This window comes from Herpailurus yagouaroundi, unplaced genomic scaffold (assembly GCF_014898765.1).
Source record: "Herpailurus yagouaroundi ecotype Mexico unplaced genomic scaffold, PumYag 29, whole genome shotgun sequence".
NCBI classification, from domain to species: domain Eukaryota; kingdom Metazoa; phylum Chordata; class Mammalia; order Carnivora; family Felidae; genus Herpailurus; species Herpailurus yagouaroundi.
In genome coordinates, this window is record NW_024412377.1 from 106,301,521 (window position 1) to 106,319,348 (window position 17,828).

Here is a 17,828-nt window from a genome sequence, read left to right on the forward strand (position 1 = left end):
TTCTTCTTCTTCTTCTTCTTCTTCTTCTTCTTCTTCTTCTTCTTCTTCTTCTTCTTCTTTTGCCTTACTAACTGTTCTCTGTTTATTAGCATGGCTTTCCATATGCCAACTAGTTTACAAAGTCCTTCCAGGTTTTAAGAGAATGGTCCGGGGATTTTAGGCCACAATATACCTTTTCTGATATAATGACACAATTTATGAGTTACAATTATGGATTAGCTATATCTTCTCTAGGACCCAAGTTATCAGTAAACTAGATGCACTTCCAGAGACCAAGCCATCCTGTCTCTTAGGGCAGTGGACGCTATTTCACCCTGCCTTCGATGGATAAACTATTCAGAACTAATATCAAAGCCTACTGTTTCAAAAATACAACATAGCTTTAGCCCCTCAAGGCCAGGGTAAAACTATGGATGAGGGAACTCATCACCATCTCCATCTAGCTTACTTTACATGGACACACTGGCATCCCCATCTCTGGGCTTCCTTATTATGCTGGATACAACTTCTACTGAACCTGTCATAATAGATGAGAGTTATCACTCAGGCTGTCTGTTGTGCCCAATTCAGGGAAGCAAAACAATTGTAAGACCATTAGGAATCTGTTTAAACCACCTAAATTTGAATCTAGGCATCCAGGTTTTGAAGCCAGGCTCTGCTACTTGCTCACTAAATGAACTATGGGACCCAGAAAGGTTAGTTCACTCCACAGTTTTCACCTCTGAAAACTAAGGATAATCCCATCTTTCTTAAGGGGCAGCTGTAGAAGTGAAATGAGCTGACACATGGAAAGCACTCAGAAGCCCAATAAACATCACATTTATGTCGATTACCACGGCTATGCTAAGAGCACAGGGTAGGACCCGATTAATTCTGTTATTTTCTAGATCCTTCTTTTTTCGCATACCTCATACTCTCAGTGGGTGATTTCCTCCAATGCCGTGGCTCCGGTCACCACCCACAAGACAATGCCACCTGAATATCTATCTCCAGGCCACTCTTGTCCTTATCTCTCCAAGCTCATACATACATTCTTGTCTATCTCCCCTTGAATTTTGGGAAACTCAAGATGAGCAGACCAAAATATGAACAGAAATTAATTGCCAACCTTCATCAGTGATGTCATGCTTCTGATCACTCCATCACTGGGTAAATGTCTTCTTATGTGCCCCTATGGCATCCTATTGCATATTTACACTATTCATCTACCCATCCACGGAGCACCAACTTTGTGACAGGTTAACCATCATAACATGTATCACTCTGCATTCAATTGTCTAGTTTCTAGTTTGCCTTCTCTACTTCTGGGTTGTAAGCACCCACAAGATGACAAGAAGTGTATCTTGTTGGTCCTTCTATCCCCAGCTTTGTACGAAGTAAAAACACAGGATAAAAAACCCAGTGGGTGAGGGAATGAATGTTCCCATGAGACGATGCCAATGATGAAGACCTAAAAGCACTTCCTGTAACTGTTAAGTTAATCATTGGAACAGAAACAACAAAGTACCAGAAGAATGTAGCTGATCACTGTTTTAAGTGAAGAGATATATAAAACAAAGATACTTTCTCAAATCAAATCAACATTCTTATACTATGTTCAAAGCAATGCTGGTGGTTTTTTTTGTTTGTTTGTTTGTTTGTTTTGTTTTTTACCGTAAAGATAGAAAGAAGATTAAATGTGTGCCTGGAGGTTTAAAAGGTCATAGTCCATAACTGAGAAAACCAAAGGGAGTAAATGGTGGAAAGCAGAAACCAACAGCTCATAACCAACATACACCCTGAAGCATGCATGTGCGTGCACACACACACACACACACGCACACACACACACACACACAAACACACACTGGCTGGGGCCAGATGTTAATGACGAATGCCAGACTTCACACCAGTTTTCAGCTGAGAACAACTTAAGGAAAGCATCTGACAATGACAGGAAGGACTATAATAATGAAAGACACCTCCTGGCATGAGGAGGCAGGAAATGATACAGCCACTGTTCACTGCCCCACCACCGCCCACCCCAGCATATCCACTGAAACACATTTGAAGGCCCAGAAGGAAAAGGAGAAAATACTCAAAACTGCGATAACTCCAAAAAGAAAAAGCGTCGAATCGCAATAATTTGTGCAACTCCTTTCTGCTGTAAGCATGAACCCAGATACACTCGGGCCCTATTTTCTATCAAAATCCCCATGAACATTTGTGTTTTTTTTCCCCCCCCAGAAAAACTTTTCCTACTTGGAAATTACAGAGCCTCCAACAGGACAAAGAGACCTGATAAATTTCCATATGGCTTACAGAAGGTAACAGAAAGCTTAATTCAGACCATCACCACAACTACCGAGGACACAAAGGATTTTACCGCACTCCAGGCTCCTTCTCACACACATATCACTGGCTAGTCTGCCCCTCATGTCCTAGAGGCTTTGGTAAGAAAAGTCAGTGTCAGTGCCAAGAGGTAGTAGACAGGAAGTAGATAGGCTCTGGACTTGGCTAGGAAAATTATACTCTCTTCTGATATGGGTGACATGACCAAAGCTCAGGAAAAAGGGGATTCCTGAAGGCATTAAGTGTTCAGGGAAAGCTAAGCTAGGGAGCAGACTGAATAACAGAGGAACCGCCTTGCTGACATGCCAGATTCTTTTCAAGAACCTGACACATGACAGGTGTCCAATAACTGCCTTGAACAGGCAGGTGAACGGATAGCACAGTAAAGGTGTCCTGTCTGTATCAGGACCACAAATGTAACAACTATCAAACAAAGAGAAGTGCTTTGACATCAACACTCTATTTCATAGAAGCCTTATAAGCACCACATACTAAAAATTCAGGTTTTTCTGGGGCAAAATAAGGTTGTTTTGAATTCTCACCCACTTTACACAGAGTAGATTTTTAAAAAAAACAGCTATAGATAAGGCAATGACATATGTAAATGCATATACACAGGCACACATAAGAACTCATGTAAGGGCTGCATTTCAAGTTACTTTGATTGGTTAAAGGTGTCTAGGCTAGTGTGGCATTAGAGATGCAACGTTTCATTCATGAAATTTTAAATAATGGTGATAAGATTTATCTAGACATATAAGCAGAACCTAAATATAAACCACATGAATAATAGAATGTGCATGAATTTTGAATGCTTATTTTTTCAGAAGAAAACAAAGAACTGAACTGTGAGTTCTCCGAGTCTCTAAGTGTAATCTGTTTTTGCATTTCAATAGCTTGCAAGGTAAGCTCTCTGAAATTGGTCAAATGTATAGACTCTCATGTCCCCTCCAACCCCAATCAGTCAATTAGCTTCTAGAGAAAGTGGCACACAGATGTTAAAACCCAGCATCTCAAAATCTATTCCAGCTGATACACATCAAAGTAATTTCAAAGCAAGAACGTTGAGGACACAGGCTTTCTATGGAGCAAATTCTGGATAGAGAAGTATGCAGTACCAGGATCTCACAGCTGGTGTGGTCAGTGGACACACACACACAAAGGGAACAGACAAGACAGTACACAAAATTTGTACAAAAGGGAAGAACAGGCAAAAGTCTGTAGAGTGAGAGCCAACACATCAAAACATTTTTCCATAGGCAAAAAGTAAACTTAGCTATTTTTGTCCATTTAAACCAAAGGCATTTTAGAAGTCATCTTGCTACACTGATTAATACAGATGAGCTACAAACACCAGCCCATTTTAGATGTCATCCTACCAGCCGTGAGATCACGACTTGAGCTGAAGTTGGACACTTAACTGACTGAGCCACCCAGGCATGCCCCACCCCAACACTTAAGGAGCTACTTTTTAACACTCATAGGAGCAAAGGTATAATACACACATATTAAATATTTGAATGATGTTACCAATATATCATGCCTTTCCAACTGCAGTACTTCTGTTCTTTCCTTCTCTGTGCTCCACCCTTTTATCTTTCCTTTCTATAAAAACAGAGATTCTAGAAACCTAGAGGTAAGCCCAAAGTACAGAGTGTTATGCTTGGCTCGAAGAGGCATTCAAGAACTAGGAATGGACACCTGAGTTTAAAGAAATGATGGGAGGGGCGCCTGGGTGGCGCAGTCGGTTAAGCGTCCGACTTCAGCCAGGTCACGATCTCGCGGTCCATGAGTTCGAGCCCCGCGTCGGGCTCTGGGCTGATGGCTCAGAGCCTGGAGCCTGCTTCCGATTCTGTGTCCCCCTCTCTCTCTGCCCCTCCCCCGTTCATGCTCTGTCTCTCTCTGTCCCAAAAATAAATAAACGTTGGAAAAAAAAAAATTAAAAAAAAAAAAAAAAGAAATGATGGGAATGTATGGATAGTAAACTTAATAGTAAAGCTACTTTTACTAAGTGCCCTCTCACTCAGCCACGGTGAGTGCTGTGGACTGAATGTTTGTGCCTGTGTCCTGCCCCCAGGCAAAGTCATATGGTGAAGCCCTAATATGATTGACTTGGAGGTCGGGAGATTACTAGGGGGAGACTATGTCATGAAGCAGGGGCCCTGATGATGGGGTTAATGCCCTTAAAAAAAAAAAAAGGAAGAGAAATGAGATTTGTCTCCACTGTGTGAGGATAGAACCAGCAGGTAGCTATCTGTAAGCCAGGAAGATGGCTCTCACCAGATATGGAATCTGCAGCACCTTGACCTTGACATTCCCAGCCTCCAGAAGTGTGAGAAATACATGCTTGTTGTTTAAGACCTCTTGTCTGTTTTATTTTGTTATAGCAGCCTGAACTAAGACAATTAGATATTTACCTACCTTTGCAGTAGTCCACTAAGAATCCTGCTAGGTAAGTGTTAGTACTCTTACATTATAGGGAAACACACACACACACACACACACACACACACACACACACACACACACCCCTAAGCCACAGGAAAGTTTTAACCTGCTCCAGAGTCACACAACTACGATGTGGCAAGGTAACACAGTACAAGGGAAGCAGAAGAAGAGGGAGGCTCAGCTATGTAGAAATACAGTGAAAATGGCCATGATTACTTACTATGTTCTTCTTACTAGCTGCTTGACATTGCTCAAAGTAACTTTACATGCGTACATCTTATTTATTTTTATAGCAGTCCTGAGGCATAAGTAGTATTCCCATTTGATGACAAAACTGAAGTTTAGATGACAGCAGTATGCCCAGGATAATCCAGGCAAAAGGCATTGGTTCAACATCCACACAGTAGTCTACTAGATTTCAGTGCCACTGCTCTGACGGTCTTTGCCACAACATGAGCTTGTTCCCTGTATTGTCGTCACTGCTACCATAAGGCTGGATAATAAACCCATACAAAACTAGTGGCTTACAACAGTAAACATTTATTCTCACAGTGGCATGTCTGCAGGTAGACTCTGAGTTTCCCAGGCTTGGCTCCTGGCTCCAGGTTACTGTAGGTCAGTTCGATGAGGGTTTGTTCTGGAACCCAATGGCTACTCAGTGCATGTTGTTCTTACAGTAAATCACCAAAGTGCAAGATGGCAGGACCAACAGCACAACCTTATTTCAAGCCTCTGTTTGTGACTCTTAACTGACAGGTCATGGGCCCCAGCAAGTCACATAGCTGAGCCCAAAGTCAACTGAGGGGAAGTACCTCTGCCTGAGATGAAGCCATGAGGCCTGGGCAGGGGAGTGAATGTAGACAGAGGACTGAACAATTAAGAGAATAATTGTATCCACCACACTATCCAAATTCGATCTGTATTTACCGTATCTTTTAGTTGGATTGCTCAACAGTTAATGGGAAAAGAATCTGTGAGCTCAATAATTTATATTTAGAATAAAGTTTTAAGGGAAAAGTGTAAACAGTCAAATCAATGTCTAATTCCACCTTCACTTTCAGAACAATGCTAAAATTGAAAGAAGAGGCAATTGGAAAATACAGAAGTACCACTATCTCATCAGGAAAAACATCATTATGATGAAAATCCTATAAAATGAATTTCTAGATGTAGCTGCTATCTAACTATGATCACTAAGCTAAAACAATCCATTAAAAACTACTTCATGTTTTCTATAATCATTTCATGCTCATTGTAATGCATCCTACCTATAACTCCCAAAAGGGTTCATTTTTTTATCAATGTGATTTAATGTCTTTGTGTATACACACACAAATTGGCAACAGTGTGTCAGAAAACTGATAAGGTTGTACATATGCCATCTGTCTTTCTTGGCTGAACCCCCTATCTTCAATTACAGATATTCCATCGGAAAGGAAAAGTCTTTGTTGAATTTGATGTAATCTCACTCAGGTTTTAAATTCACTCACTGTTTCAAACAATATGGTACCAACCTCATCATCTTCATTTAAGAATGGAGGTTCCTTGGGGAGCCTGGGTGGCTCAGTTGGTTAAGCGGCCGACTTCGGCTCAGGTCATGATCTCACGGTCCGTGAGTTTGAGCCCCGTGTCGGGCTCTGTGCTGACAGCTCAGAGCCTGGAGCCTGTTTCGGATTCTGTGTCTCCCTTTCTCTGACCCTCCCCCGTTCATGCTCTGTCTCTCTCTGTCTCAAAAATAAATGAATGTTAAAAAAAAAATTAAAAAAAAAAAAGAATGGAGGTTCCTCAAAAAACTACAAATACAACTACCCTACGACCCAGCAATTGCACTACTAGGCATTTATCCAAGGGATACGGGTATGCTGTTTCAAAGGGACACATGCGGGGTGCCTGGGTGGCTCAGTTGGCTAAGTGTCTGACTTCAGCTCAGGTCATGATCTTGCGGTTCGTGAGTTCGAGCCCCATATTGGGCTCTGTGACAACAGCTCGGAGCCTGGAGCTGCTTCAGATTCTCTCTCTCTCTCTCTCTCTCTCTCTCTCTCTCTCTCTTTCTCTTTCTCTCTCTCTCTCTCTGCTGCTCCCCCACTCTCACTCTGTCTCTCTCTCAAAAATAAATAATAAACATTAAAAAAAAATTTTAAAAAAACAAAGGGACACATGCACCCCCATGTTTATGGCAGCATCATCAACAATAGCCAAAGAATGGAAAGAGCCCAAATGTCCATCGATGGATGAATGGATAAAGAAGATGTGATATATATATACAATGGAGTATTACTCAGCAATCAAAAAGAATGAAATCTTGCCATTTGTAACTACGTGGATGGAGCTGGAGGGTATTATGCTAAGTGAAATTAGTCAGAGAAAGACAAAAATCATATGACTTCACTCACATGAGGACTTTAAGAGACAAAACAGATGAACATAAGGGAAGGGAAACAAAAACAATATAAAAACAAGGAAGGGGGGGCGCCTGGGTGGCGCAGTCGGTTAAGCGTCCGACTTCAGCCAGGTCACGATCTCGCGGTCCGGGAGTTCGAGCCCCGCGTCAGGCTCTGGGCTGATGGCTCGGAGCCTGGAGCCTGTTTCCGATTCTGTGTCTCCCTCTCTCTCTGCCCCTCCCCTGTTCATGCTCTGTCTCTCTCTGTCCCAAAAATAAATAAACATTGAAAAAAAAATTTTTAAAAACAAGGAAGGGGACACAACAGAAGAGACTCTTAAATATGGAGAACTGAGGGTTACTGGAGGGGTTGTGGAAGGGGGGACGGGCTAAATGGGTAAGGGGCACTAAGCAATCTACTCCTGAAATCACTGTTTCACTATATGCTAACTAATTTGGATGTAAATTTTAAAAAATAAAAAATAAAATAAAAAAAAAGAATGAATTGCTTTTTCCATTATAGCCTCTAGTTTAGGATGTCTCATTTTGCCTTTTCAAAACTGTATTGAAATGAGACCCGTAGGCAAGTTGTCAAAGTTGGAAGCAATCTGCAAAAACACATGCACACACACACACACACACACACACAAACACACACACACAAAACCCCACATCTTCAAAACCGTATATATCTTCAAGACCTGACACTAAAGCATAAAACTGCTTTGCTGTTTTTATCATTGTAACCAGCCCTGCAAAATAAGTGTTAAAATACATGTTATAGTAATGCTTGAAAGTTATTCTAACAAATCTATTAGGCTGTGAGAAATTGTACTCTCTCATTATTCATCCTGTATTTTGATTAATTATTTAACGCAGATGACTTCAGAATCTATATCCAGCCTTGACCTCTGTGTGGAAGGAAGTCTAAGGCCCTATGTCCAAGCTGCTTATTGAATACCTCTACCTACAAGGTGCTTCTAGGGCTTCCACAGCTGCTTTAAACTCAAGATGCTCGGAGCTAATCATCTTCTTACCATCCAGATCACTTTTATTTCTGGTCTTCATCTGACTTGGCCATCATCCCTGGATCCTCCCAGCTCTTTCCCCATCCATCCCAAGAGGTCACCATGCATTAATTCTACTGAAGCGCCTTTTCTCTACTTTCAGAGACACAGTGTCCACACAGTGGCAACACCCCTCACCCCCTTGCTCCTAACCTAGCTGTTCCTGGCCTCTTCCCAGGCATTCTTCATGCACAGGTGATACCACAGCTGACAGTTGGCAAAAGATTTCTACCCCCTGCTTACAATCTTTCAATGGCTTCTTATTGTTTGACAGTAACCTCTAGATGCCTCAACATGGCATCACTCTTGGGCCTCTGGCTTGCCACCACCTGTCTCTCCCACGCACTACCTTGCAGCTCTTTCCAAAGGGTAGACCCGGCCCAATTTTCGCAGGCCTGGTTGTTTCCCCAGCCTGGACCACCCTTCCTAACTCATCACCGCCAGGCAGCAACATCCTCACCTGCACAAAGCCTTGTGCCTCCCACGGCAGAGCCAGCCCCATAGTGTATGCCTCTGCCCTGTGACAGACGCAGGACCCAGCCCTGGCTGCTACCTCAACAGCCGTGCATCTCCCCCATGATAAGCCCCTCGTGGTTCAGTACCATATTCCACTCATTCTGTAACGCTGGAGCCTGGGATGGGAAGTCCAATAGTGTCAAGACCCAATATTCAGTGATCTGACACGAACCTGGTCAAAATACACTGCTGCTGCTATCATTATTATTATGATACATTTATTGAAAGAAAGGCAAAGAATGGACTTCCGTGCTTGACTGCCAGAATCAAAAGCATCTGCATTCACAATCTAAGTAGAATAACAAACATGTGCAGAACTCAACAAGAATACTACTGAAGAATATCTAGATTAAGAGTTCCAAACCACAGGTGTGTAATATCTAAGCATTATGACAATGCTTCGAGGGACAAAGCAACGGTCTTACCAGGCCCTTGAGGTGGTTTCTAGATGCAAATGATGGGGCATATCCCAGCAATTTAAAAAAATGGAAAAGTGGGCCTGGACACCACCAGTGCCATGGGTCTTTTCAGGGTAATGGTCTAAGGCTGCCTCCAGCCGCACCACTCTAATAAATCCCCTCTGGAGCTGAGTTTGTTACTGGTTTGAGCTCGCACATGACAATCTTTGCTATTGCTTGGGAAGTCAAAAAAACAAATACACGGAGTGCATCTTCCTCCTTCTCCGTAAAAACAAACCAACGTCTCAGTGGAAAAAAGGAGGCCAAACCTCCGTCACACCTTTTGAAGTCTGTCAAACCTTGCACTGGAGATACAGAAGTAGAGGTTCCATGATTTAGGGTTCCTTGGACACGTAATCCCCTCGGGGCAGAGAGGCTCAATCCTGGCTGCACACAGCTGAAAGGTGCTAATTTAATTCATGCAGGTTGCACCTAGGCCTCAGGCTTTGGAAGCTCTCCGGGTAGTTCAAAAGGACAGATTCAGTTGAACCACCGTCCTAAGGTCTGGAACTAGGTATCACATTAGAATTGATTTACCTTTCTCAATTCCATAAAGATGCACAAAATAAAATAAAAAATTAAAAAAGCGCCTTGAAGAGCTTCTGATTGATGTTGTTGAGTAGTATAAAACTTCTTCTTAGACAACAATGCCAAAGAATTTAAAACTAGGCCCCCAATTCCCACAGTTTTGAAAGATGACAAATAGATGCTTACTATAGACCAGTTCAAAGAAAAAATGTTTAGATCCCACCATCAAGATACAATTAACCTTTCAGCGCCTTTTCTTCCTGTTGTTTTACATGAAGAACAAAATGCATTCTTAACCTGTGTTAGGTATATTCATATATGTTAGATCATTTATTTTTTTCTCTTCCCCCCCCCTTCCAGCTTCTCATCCCTGCCTCACAGACTAATGTCTGTGGGATTAAATGTGCATTATGTACACGGTTTAGTTACCTTTCTTCACTTCAAATTATTAGTGCCAGCGTTTTCCCCATCATGAAATAATTGTCAAAACCATGATTTTAACGGCAATATTGTCTTCTAACATGCATGTCTCAAAAGTCATTTGCCAACCTCCATGCCTTTGCTTCCAAGACAAATACATGCTAAGACACTTGAAAAAGCTCTCCCGTAACTCATAATTTATTTGCAACTTAAGTTTCAAGAAAAATCAAACACTTTAATTTCGTTAGGCTCTGGTGTCAGTGATAAAATGATTGGTGGCTGCATGCATATTGATCTCTGGAAGTTCACGTAATTCACAATTTTTATAGTTTACCTAGTTTATTGATTAGCTGGTCTTTCCATCTCCTTTTGTCTTCTAAAATCATTCCTGAAATGATTTCACTGTTTTAAGTGCAATAGTACTAAACTTTCAGTTCTTACAGAAAAACCTTTTCAGGCAACTTGGGATTTTTAAAAGACATAATACATAAGGTCACGTAACTCCTAAAAGAGGGAACTAGGCGGAGAAATGGTGGCTATGTTTATGCAGAGAGCCACTGTAACCGAGTATGAAACTGCTCTCATCACTGGGAGGAAAGAGGCAAGACAGAGCCAGTTCTCATTATCTGATTCAAAGAGGCAAACCGGTTCACCTGGAGAGGAAGGCCCTTTGTGAGTTGTGAACGCTAAGCTGATTTATCATGTGGGCCTAATGTAAGAGACAATGCGCATCATAACGGTTAGGACTTCAAGGGGAGTTTTACACAAAGCACAGAGACCAGCTCTCAAAGCTGTTTCTTCTAGCAACTCTCACTAAGAGCCAAGGACATGATGTGAAGTCGTAACTCTGTAAAAGGATTTTGGGGAGAGCAGAGATGGACAGTCAGAGTGTGACAGGGTAGACTTTCAGGGAAGCTGGGGGATGAATGGGAAGAGATCTCTTGGCATATGTCTCTCACACCTCGCTTCTCTGTGCCACCATCTGAAGAGCTGAGCAATTCAAAATTGAGATTGCTTGCAGGACCTCAAGAGCAGATGTCCTGCATTATTGATTCAAAGGAGACCCATGTGCTTCAGATCCTCAAGCAGAAGGGGATGAACATTTTCCCAAGAGGATCCAGAGCTGACTAGAAAGACATCATTACATGTAAGTGGGAAATGGTTGAGGGCTTTGCACAAAAAAGCAGCTTTGAATCTGTTCAAATGCTTAAACTCAGTTCAGCCTCCAGAGATCTGCACTATAATATGTCAACATTGACTGTGGCTAGCAAAATGCTGCCAGTAAGAGCAGGGAGCAGTTCAACACATGCTAAACACACGCCATGCTGCGTGGACTCCCATCGCCCATCCAGACCCAGTCCCCACTCTGTACTGGGCCTCACAGTCTGCTTGCATGAATTACATCCACGGGCTCACTTGCCCATCTGGCTTCTGACTGGGTTTTGCCAATGAGGAGCAGAAGAGTTCAGAAGGAAGGGGGAAAATAAGGTTGCAATGTTCCTTTGGCACCTCCCTGCAGAATCACCATGGGCTGGCTATGTAGCTTCACCTAAGGCACCTGTCACCAGCCTTCTCTGTCTTGAGGTTCTACAACTGCTCCCCACCTCCCTCCTTCAGGCCTAGTGAAGGTGATGGCTCCCTGTTGCTTCTAGCCTCTAGTACTCCATCATCCCTTAAACTTTGCCTGTACCCTGCCTACACCTTCCTTTTCATTAAACTCACCACAAATTATCCAATTCATGAACACCATCTTTTATTGCCTGGATCCTGCCTGATACCCACATTTAATTATTTAAAATCACACTATGCAAGGCTCTGTGGCAATACAGAGGAAGTGTACTAAGGTTAACTTAGTAAGTACTGTGTGCCAGGGGTACCTGGTTGGTTCAGTCAGTTAAGTGTCTGACTTCCGCTCAGGTCATGATCTCGAGGTCTGTGAGTTTGAGCCCCACATCGGGCTCTGTGCTGACAGCTCGGAGCCTGGAGCATGCTTCCGATTCTGTCTCCCTCTCTCTCTGCCCCTCCCCTGCTCACGCTCTGTCTCTGTCTCTCAAAAATAAATAAATGTTAAAAAAAATTAAAAAATAAGTACCCTGTGCCAGATACTGCACTTACAGGATTTATAACCTCCTCCAACCTTCAAATACCTTATTTATTATTGCCATTTTACAGAGGTAGTTAGCAATTTGTCTGAAGTTACAGAGCTATTCATTGTCACTGAACACATAATCTACTCTAAAATCATGAATTTTCTTTTCTCTTCAATGGATTTATAATTTCAGTGTAGGACACTCAAATAATTTTAAAACAATGCATCATGCAACAGGACTAAGTGTGCAAATAAAATAGATGATGACTCTTATCAAGTCCAGAGTGGAATGCAGTAATTATGGAAAATTTCATTAAAGAGTGAGAATTTGCTGTAGTTCTTAATGAGCAGCAGGAAGTTGGGCAAAATAAGGAAAGAACATTTTAGGGGAAGGTGACCTATGGCATCTGGAGAGAGAGGGTGATGGGAAAGGGTTCTCCAAGGCAAAAAGCTGGCAATGAAACCAAAAAAGGAGACTGAGGCTACATTAAAAAGAGTCAGATATGTTTTTACTCTATCCAGAGGTCGATAATAAATCACATGGGAAATTTAAACCATGCAGTTGGTGTGGGCATCCAAGCTGACAACCAGCATGGATTGGAGAAGGGCCTGAACACAAAGGGATAAGAGATACCTCAGAATTTCGAAGGCAAAAGACGGTAGCCTTCCACTCTGGACTTATTTTTATAGAATTATTAGGGCTTGGGGACAGCAGGCCACAGACGCAGAAATCAAGGGTGGGAACACGATGACTTGAAGAATTAGTATTTCACTGACAAATATCCTGAGATGACAGTTTTCTGGTTTGTCAAGCTGCATCAGAGAATAAGGAGGGGCAAAAGAGGAACTACTATTCAAATCTGTTTATTTTACACGGTTACAAAAAGGCATTAAGGAAAACAACTGAGGGGGCGCCTGGGTGGCTCAGTCCTTTAAGAGTCTGGTTTCAGCTCAGGTCATGATCTCACAGCTCCTGAGTTTGAGCCCTGTGTCGGACTCTGTGCTGACAGCGCAAGGCCTGGAGCCTGCTTCTGATTCCGTCTCCCTCTCTCTCTGCCCCTCCCTCACTCATGCTGTGTCTGTGTCTCTCTTTCTCTCTCAAAAATAAATAAATATTTTAAAATTTTTTCTTAAAAAAAGAAAAATTGAGAATAAAATAGAAATCTGAGTGAACATGAGGTCTGGAGGACATTCTATCCTTATCCTCTGTGAATCAGGAAACTACAACTTTTTATCTCCATCTCAGAGACAGAAATTGAACTTCTTCAATGGATAAGAAACACCCCTTCAGATACAGCCACAGCTGGTCTAATCAAGCAGTACTCGTCACTATCAAAAGTTCATTTGCCATACTGATTCTTCCTGTCCCAAAGAAGCCTCTTTGCCTTTCTGGAACCTCTGAAGAACAAAAGTATTTGATCCCCAAGTATCACTATCATAAGTTTTTATTATTAATCCTCTAACTCAACTTCCTCCCTCTGACTATACAGAGTCTTCAAATGAAGGAGGACAGAGTAATAGTCCCACACAATGATACTGCCGTGGAACTTTAGGTCAAGTGTAAACACATCCAGAACCACATTAAAGTTGACAGAGAAGACGCACTCAGACATCAGGACTTGAATGACCTACATTCAAGGACTGAGAAACAGAGGAAGCTAGGCACCCAGTCAGAACACAAGAATCCACCTGCTTCTTTGCTTACTAAAATTGAACTCGAGATGAAGGTTGGTGGGAAATCAGAGCCTAGGGCAAAGTAATAATGTTAGGTTTTTGTTATTGTTTCAGTTAAGGTTGGGAGATGAGGCCAGGTGTAGGGGGAGACAAACAAAACAAAAAACCTAACAAAATCTACAAGTCTGAATTCAAAAGGTTTTGTTGTTAACTGCACCACACAGGAAAAACAACTTAACATTCTAGCTGCACATGAGAGCCTGGAAGTGGATTGAAACAGTCATGTGTAATTGGGGAGGAGGGAAATCAACAGATGATACCAGGCAAAGCAAAACACAAGTGGATGACAGGAGAGGAACCCTAGGATGTCTCCCTGGGAGACCCCTCCCTCTTTTAGTGATTCCTTGCTGCTTTAACGATGCCTATTCATTTTTCTCCAGGCTTGGGAGCTATCACATTAGGGATAGGGGACACTTTCATTAAAACAAATACAACGGGGGGCGCCTGGGTGGCGCAGTCAGTTAAGCGTCCGACTTCAGTCAGGTCACGATCTCGCGGTCCGTGAGTTCGAGCCCCGCGTCAGGCTCTGGGCTGATGGCTCAGAGCCTGGAGCCTGTTTCCGATTCTGTGTGTCTCCCTCTCTCTCTGCCCCTCCCCCGTTCATGCTCTGTCTCTCTCTGTCCCAAAAATAAATAAACGTTGAAAAAAAAATTAAAAAATTAAAAAAAAACAAAAAACAAATACAACGGAAACATATAACAAAATTCACCGAAACAATTAATTTCCCTGACAGCCAAAAAATATGATCCGTGTATGAGGAATATTAGCACTGAAAGGAGCCAGTTATCCTTTGATGCATTAGACCTGTCTAGAAATTCAAATTGCCCCAAGTCCAAGGTCTGCCCAAGCCCATCCATCCGTCAGAATTTCCCATGTTTTGAGATGCAATCTGAAAAGTTTCCCAGATTCCAACAGTGGAAGCCATTGGGGCCTCTTTCTCCCATTCTCATTTCCAAGGCCGTGATTGAAGGGCTATCAGTAGTACTGGAAATATTAACACAGTCCACAGAAAAGATGGAAAAGTGCAGTCACTTCAGATGAACAACTCAGTTGTGCTGCCCTTTTATGAGGTAGTCGTGCCTTGAGAAATTACATGTTCTGACCAAAAATAATTTCCCAAAGACCAAACATTAAAAATACCACTAGTATTCCTGTGTTTTAAGAGCCAGAGGTACTGAAATTGGAAAAATACGTTAACAGGTACCGCATTATTTTACTCCAAACACATGCTACATTATTATAAAATTCAATCGTATGGAATTGCAGTATTTGTGTGCTCCAGATTTTTGACTAGGCTTTATGTTATTTAAAAAACTGGTCTGTTCCACATGCTATGCATTTATTCAGTGCAGCACACCAACAGACTCTTATTATTGTACAAAATCCTATAGTCCTGTCAAAATGATCCCTGTAAATAAATAGTGTTTACTGTCCTTACTGCTGATTCTTCTCACTTAAAAAAAAAAACAAATTCAAATAGTATGCATGGAGTAAAGATCTAATTATTTCATCTTGTTCGTTATGATATATGTTAAAAAAAGAAATATTAGCCCTTGCTTTTCAACAACGTATTTATTGAGTGCCTACCATAGGCTAGTGTACTTATTATATAGCCATTAACTTTTAAAAACCTCATTTATATTTCTGTCCTACTTACTACACTCAAAGGTCTTATGCTACAATGTGCATTTGATGGAAAAATAATCATTTTCCTGAGGAAAAATAATCACAGGACTTGCTCAAAATTACCTCGCAAAACATAGCGTCTGTATCAGGACTACAAACTGTGTAGGTTTCAGCCTAGCGACACCACTACAGATGTATCTCATTTGCATGTTGAAATGTTTCAAATAGTGTGTATTTGTAAATTAACTTAATTCTTAAATTCACTAGGTGGCGTTATTCTCACGAACTCCACAGTGACATCTTTCCTAATACAAACACATGCTTAAATTTTGTATTTTGTAAATAGATTCCTTATACAGCAATTTCTTAAAATAGCTACTCTGTATAAGAGATGTCTTTTAAAAAATATTAGATACAATGGGAGTAAAAGAAAAATAGGTTTTAGTCAAAGTTAAGTTACAACTATGAGGTGGCAGAACTTTTAGACACTTTTATATTGTTATTCCTCACAGCATGAAGACTTTTCTCATTCATAAAAGAAATCAGACATTCTATCCATTCTGTCATAGATTATGGCAGATATAGTAAAAGTATGTTAAGTACAATGACCAGCCAGCACTCTAAGTACTGTATTAATGAGCTATGTTTCCTTTGTTTTGTCACAAATCTTTTAGATAAAAGGTAACTCTAGTATTTTAAATAACCACAATAATGATTTATTTCTAAAATTAAAAGTTCTGTGAGATCTAGACTCCTCAAAAGCACCATATTTCAATCATGCCCTCTGAAGTGATGAGAATGTATACTAGAGAAATGAAGCACGAAAAGGGGTTTCTTATCAAGTATACATTAAACAATCATCTAAAATGCATTAAAGGAAAGAGAAAACTTAGCAGAATTGCCATTGATGAGTAAGCAGAACCCCTAGGAGCTTAATAGCTTATCATCTTTTTGACAAAGAGACTTTCCATATTTAACCAATGACCCCAAAGAGGACACGGAGCCACACAAACAGCTGTGCATTACCAGAACTTTATAGATGGGATGAAAACAAAGAAAAGGAAATCCACAGCAGTGACTAACAGCACTGTACATTCAAAACAATGACCACAGTGAAAATCATTAAAGAGGCAGTCTGTTTACTTAGGTTGGGAACAATAGATGACATTTAACCCCAATTTCTTTAATCCCTCTTTTGTTTACCTGCAGATAATCCTTTAATTTGCCCACAATATTATAATATGAATTATAGTTGAATTAGTAATTGACACTGAGAACAAAAAGCAGACAACTCGACCAGCTGTGAGTCAAAGACTATTAAGGACTATCTGGAAGCATTTCTAGATATGCCCTGTCTATATATTCTGTACGATCAAGCATGTGTTTGATTTTTTTTTTTTTTCCAAAAATAATGAATGAGAGTTTAACAATGGCTAGTCACTAGATTCTTTCAGAAAAAAAATAAAAACACCACCTAAATACAGGAAAAAGTTATCAAGGAGTTAAACATACTAATTTTGAACATACTTACGTTTTGGCTTCCTGAAACTTACAAACAACTAAGCAGATGTTTTCTTTTGTTTTTTCAAGTTGTCTGATTTGCCAAGTTTTAACTTGGAATGCATTTCTACACTCAAGCCGGAGTAATTTAATTAGAGAAACTCGGGCACAATCATCAAGGCAGTAAGATAACGTATCTTTTCCTCATCTCAACATAAACAAATTATAGGCAACTCTGATTGAACTACCAGCAGAAACTTTCATCTCACTGGCAGAAAACTCCCAGCAGCTGCACACATCTGCAAGGCCATCAGACAGATGCCGCTGCGGCTCGGAGGTTGATCCTGACACAAAAGTGAGTCCTGTGTTCCCAGAACTGAATGGAGTTGCCACCCTCCACAGACTTCCCAGACACTTGACAGAATGCCAAATCGGCTCATCAGCTGTCACCGCCAGCCACAATTCAACTATTCTTGAACACCCAGCAGGAAAACAACCCACAAAGTACCAAACTCCGAGTCCTATCTATTGTCTCTGACAAAACAGCCTTTCTCATTGAACCCTGTGATATGTCACCGAACCCCGTAACTAGAGACTTAGCACATCACATAGCCAAGTGGATACGAAGAACCGTGCACGTATTTGTGCCCAGTCCAGGAATGAAAAGGGAACTTTGAAACCCGCAATGGCAGACCACTCATGATGCTACATTTCAAGAACGGAAGCATCTC

The 17,828-nt window shown here is 41.3% G+C and overlaps 1 protein-coding gene across 8 annotated transcripts in view; it reads right to left on the reverse strand.

The window, feature by feature from the left end:
• MAST4 (microtubule associated serine/threonine kinase family member 4) overlaps window positions 1-17,828 on the reverse strand; it is a 570,307-nt gene that overhangs the window by 333,303 nt on the left and 219,176 nt on the right. The gene's annotated exons all lie outside the window — the stretch shown is intronic.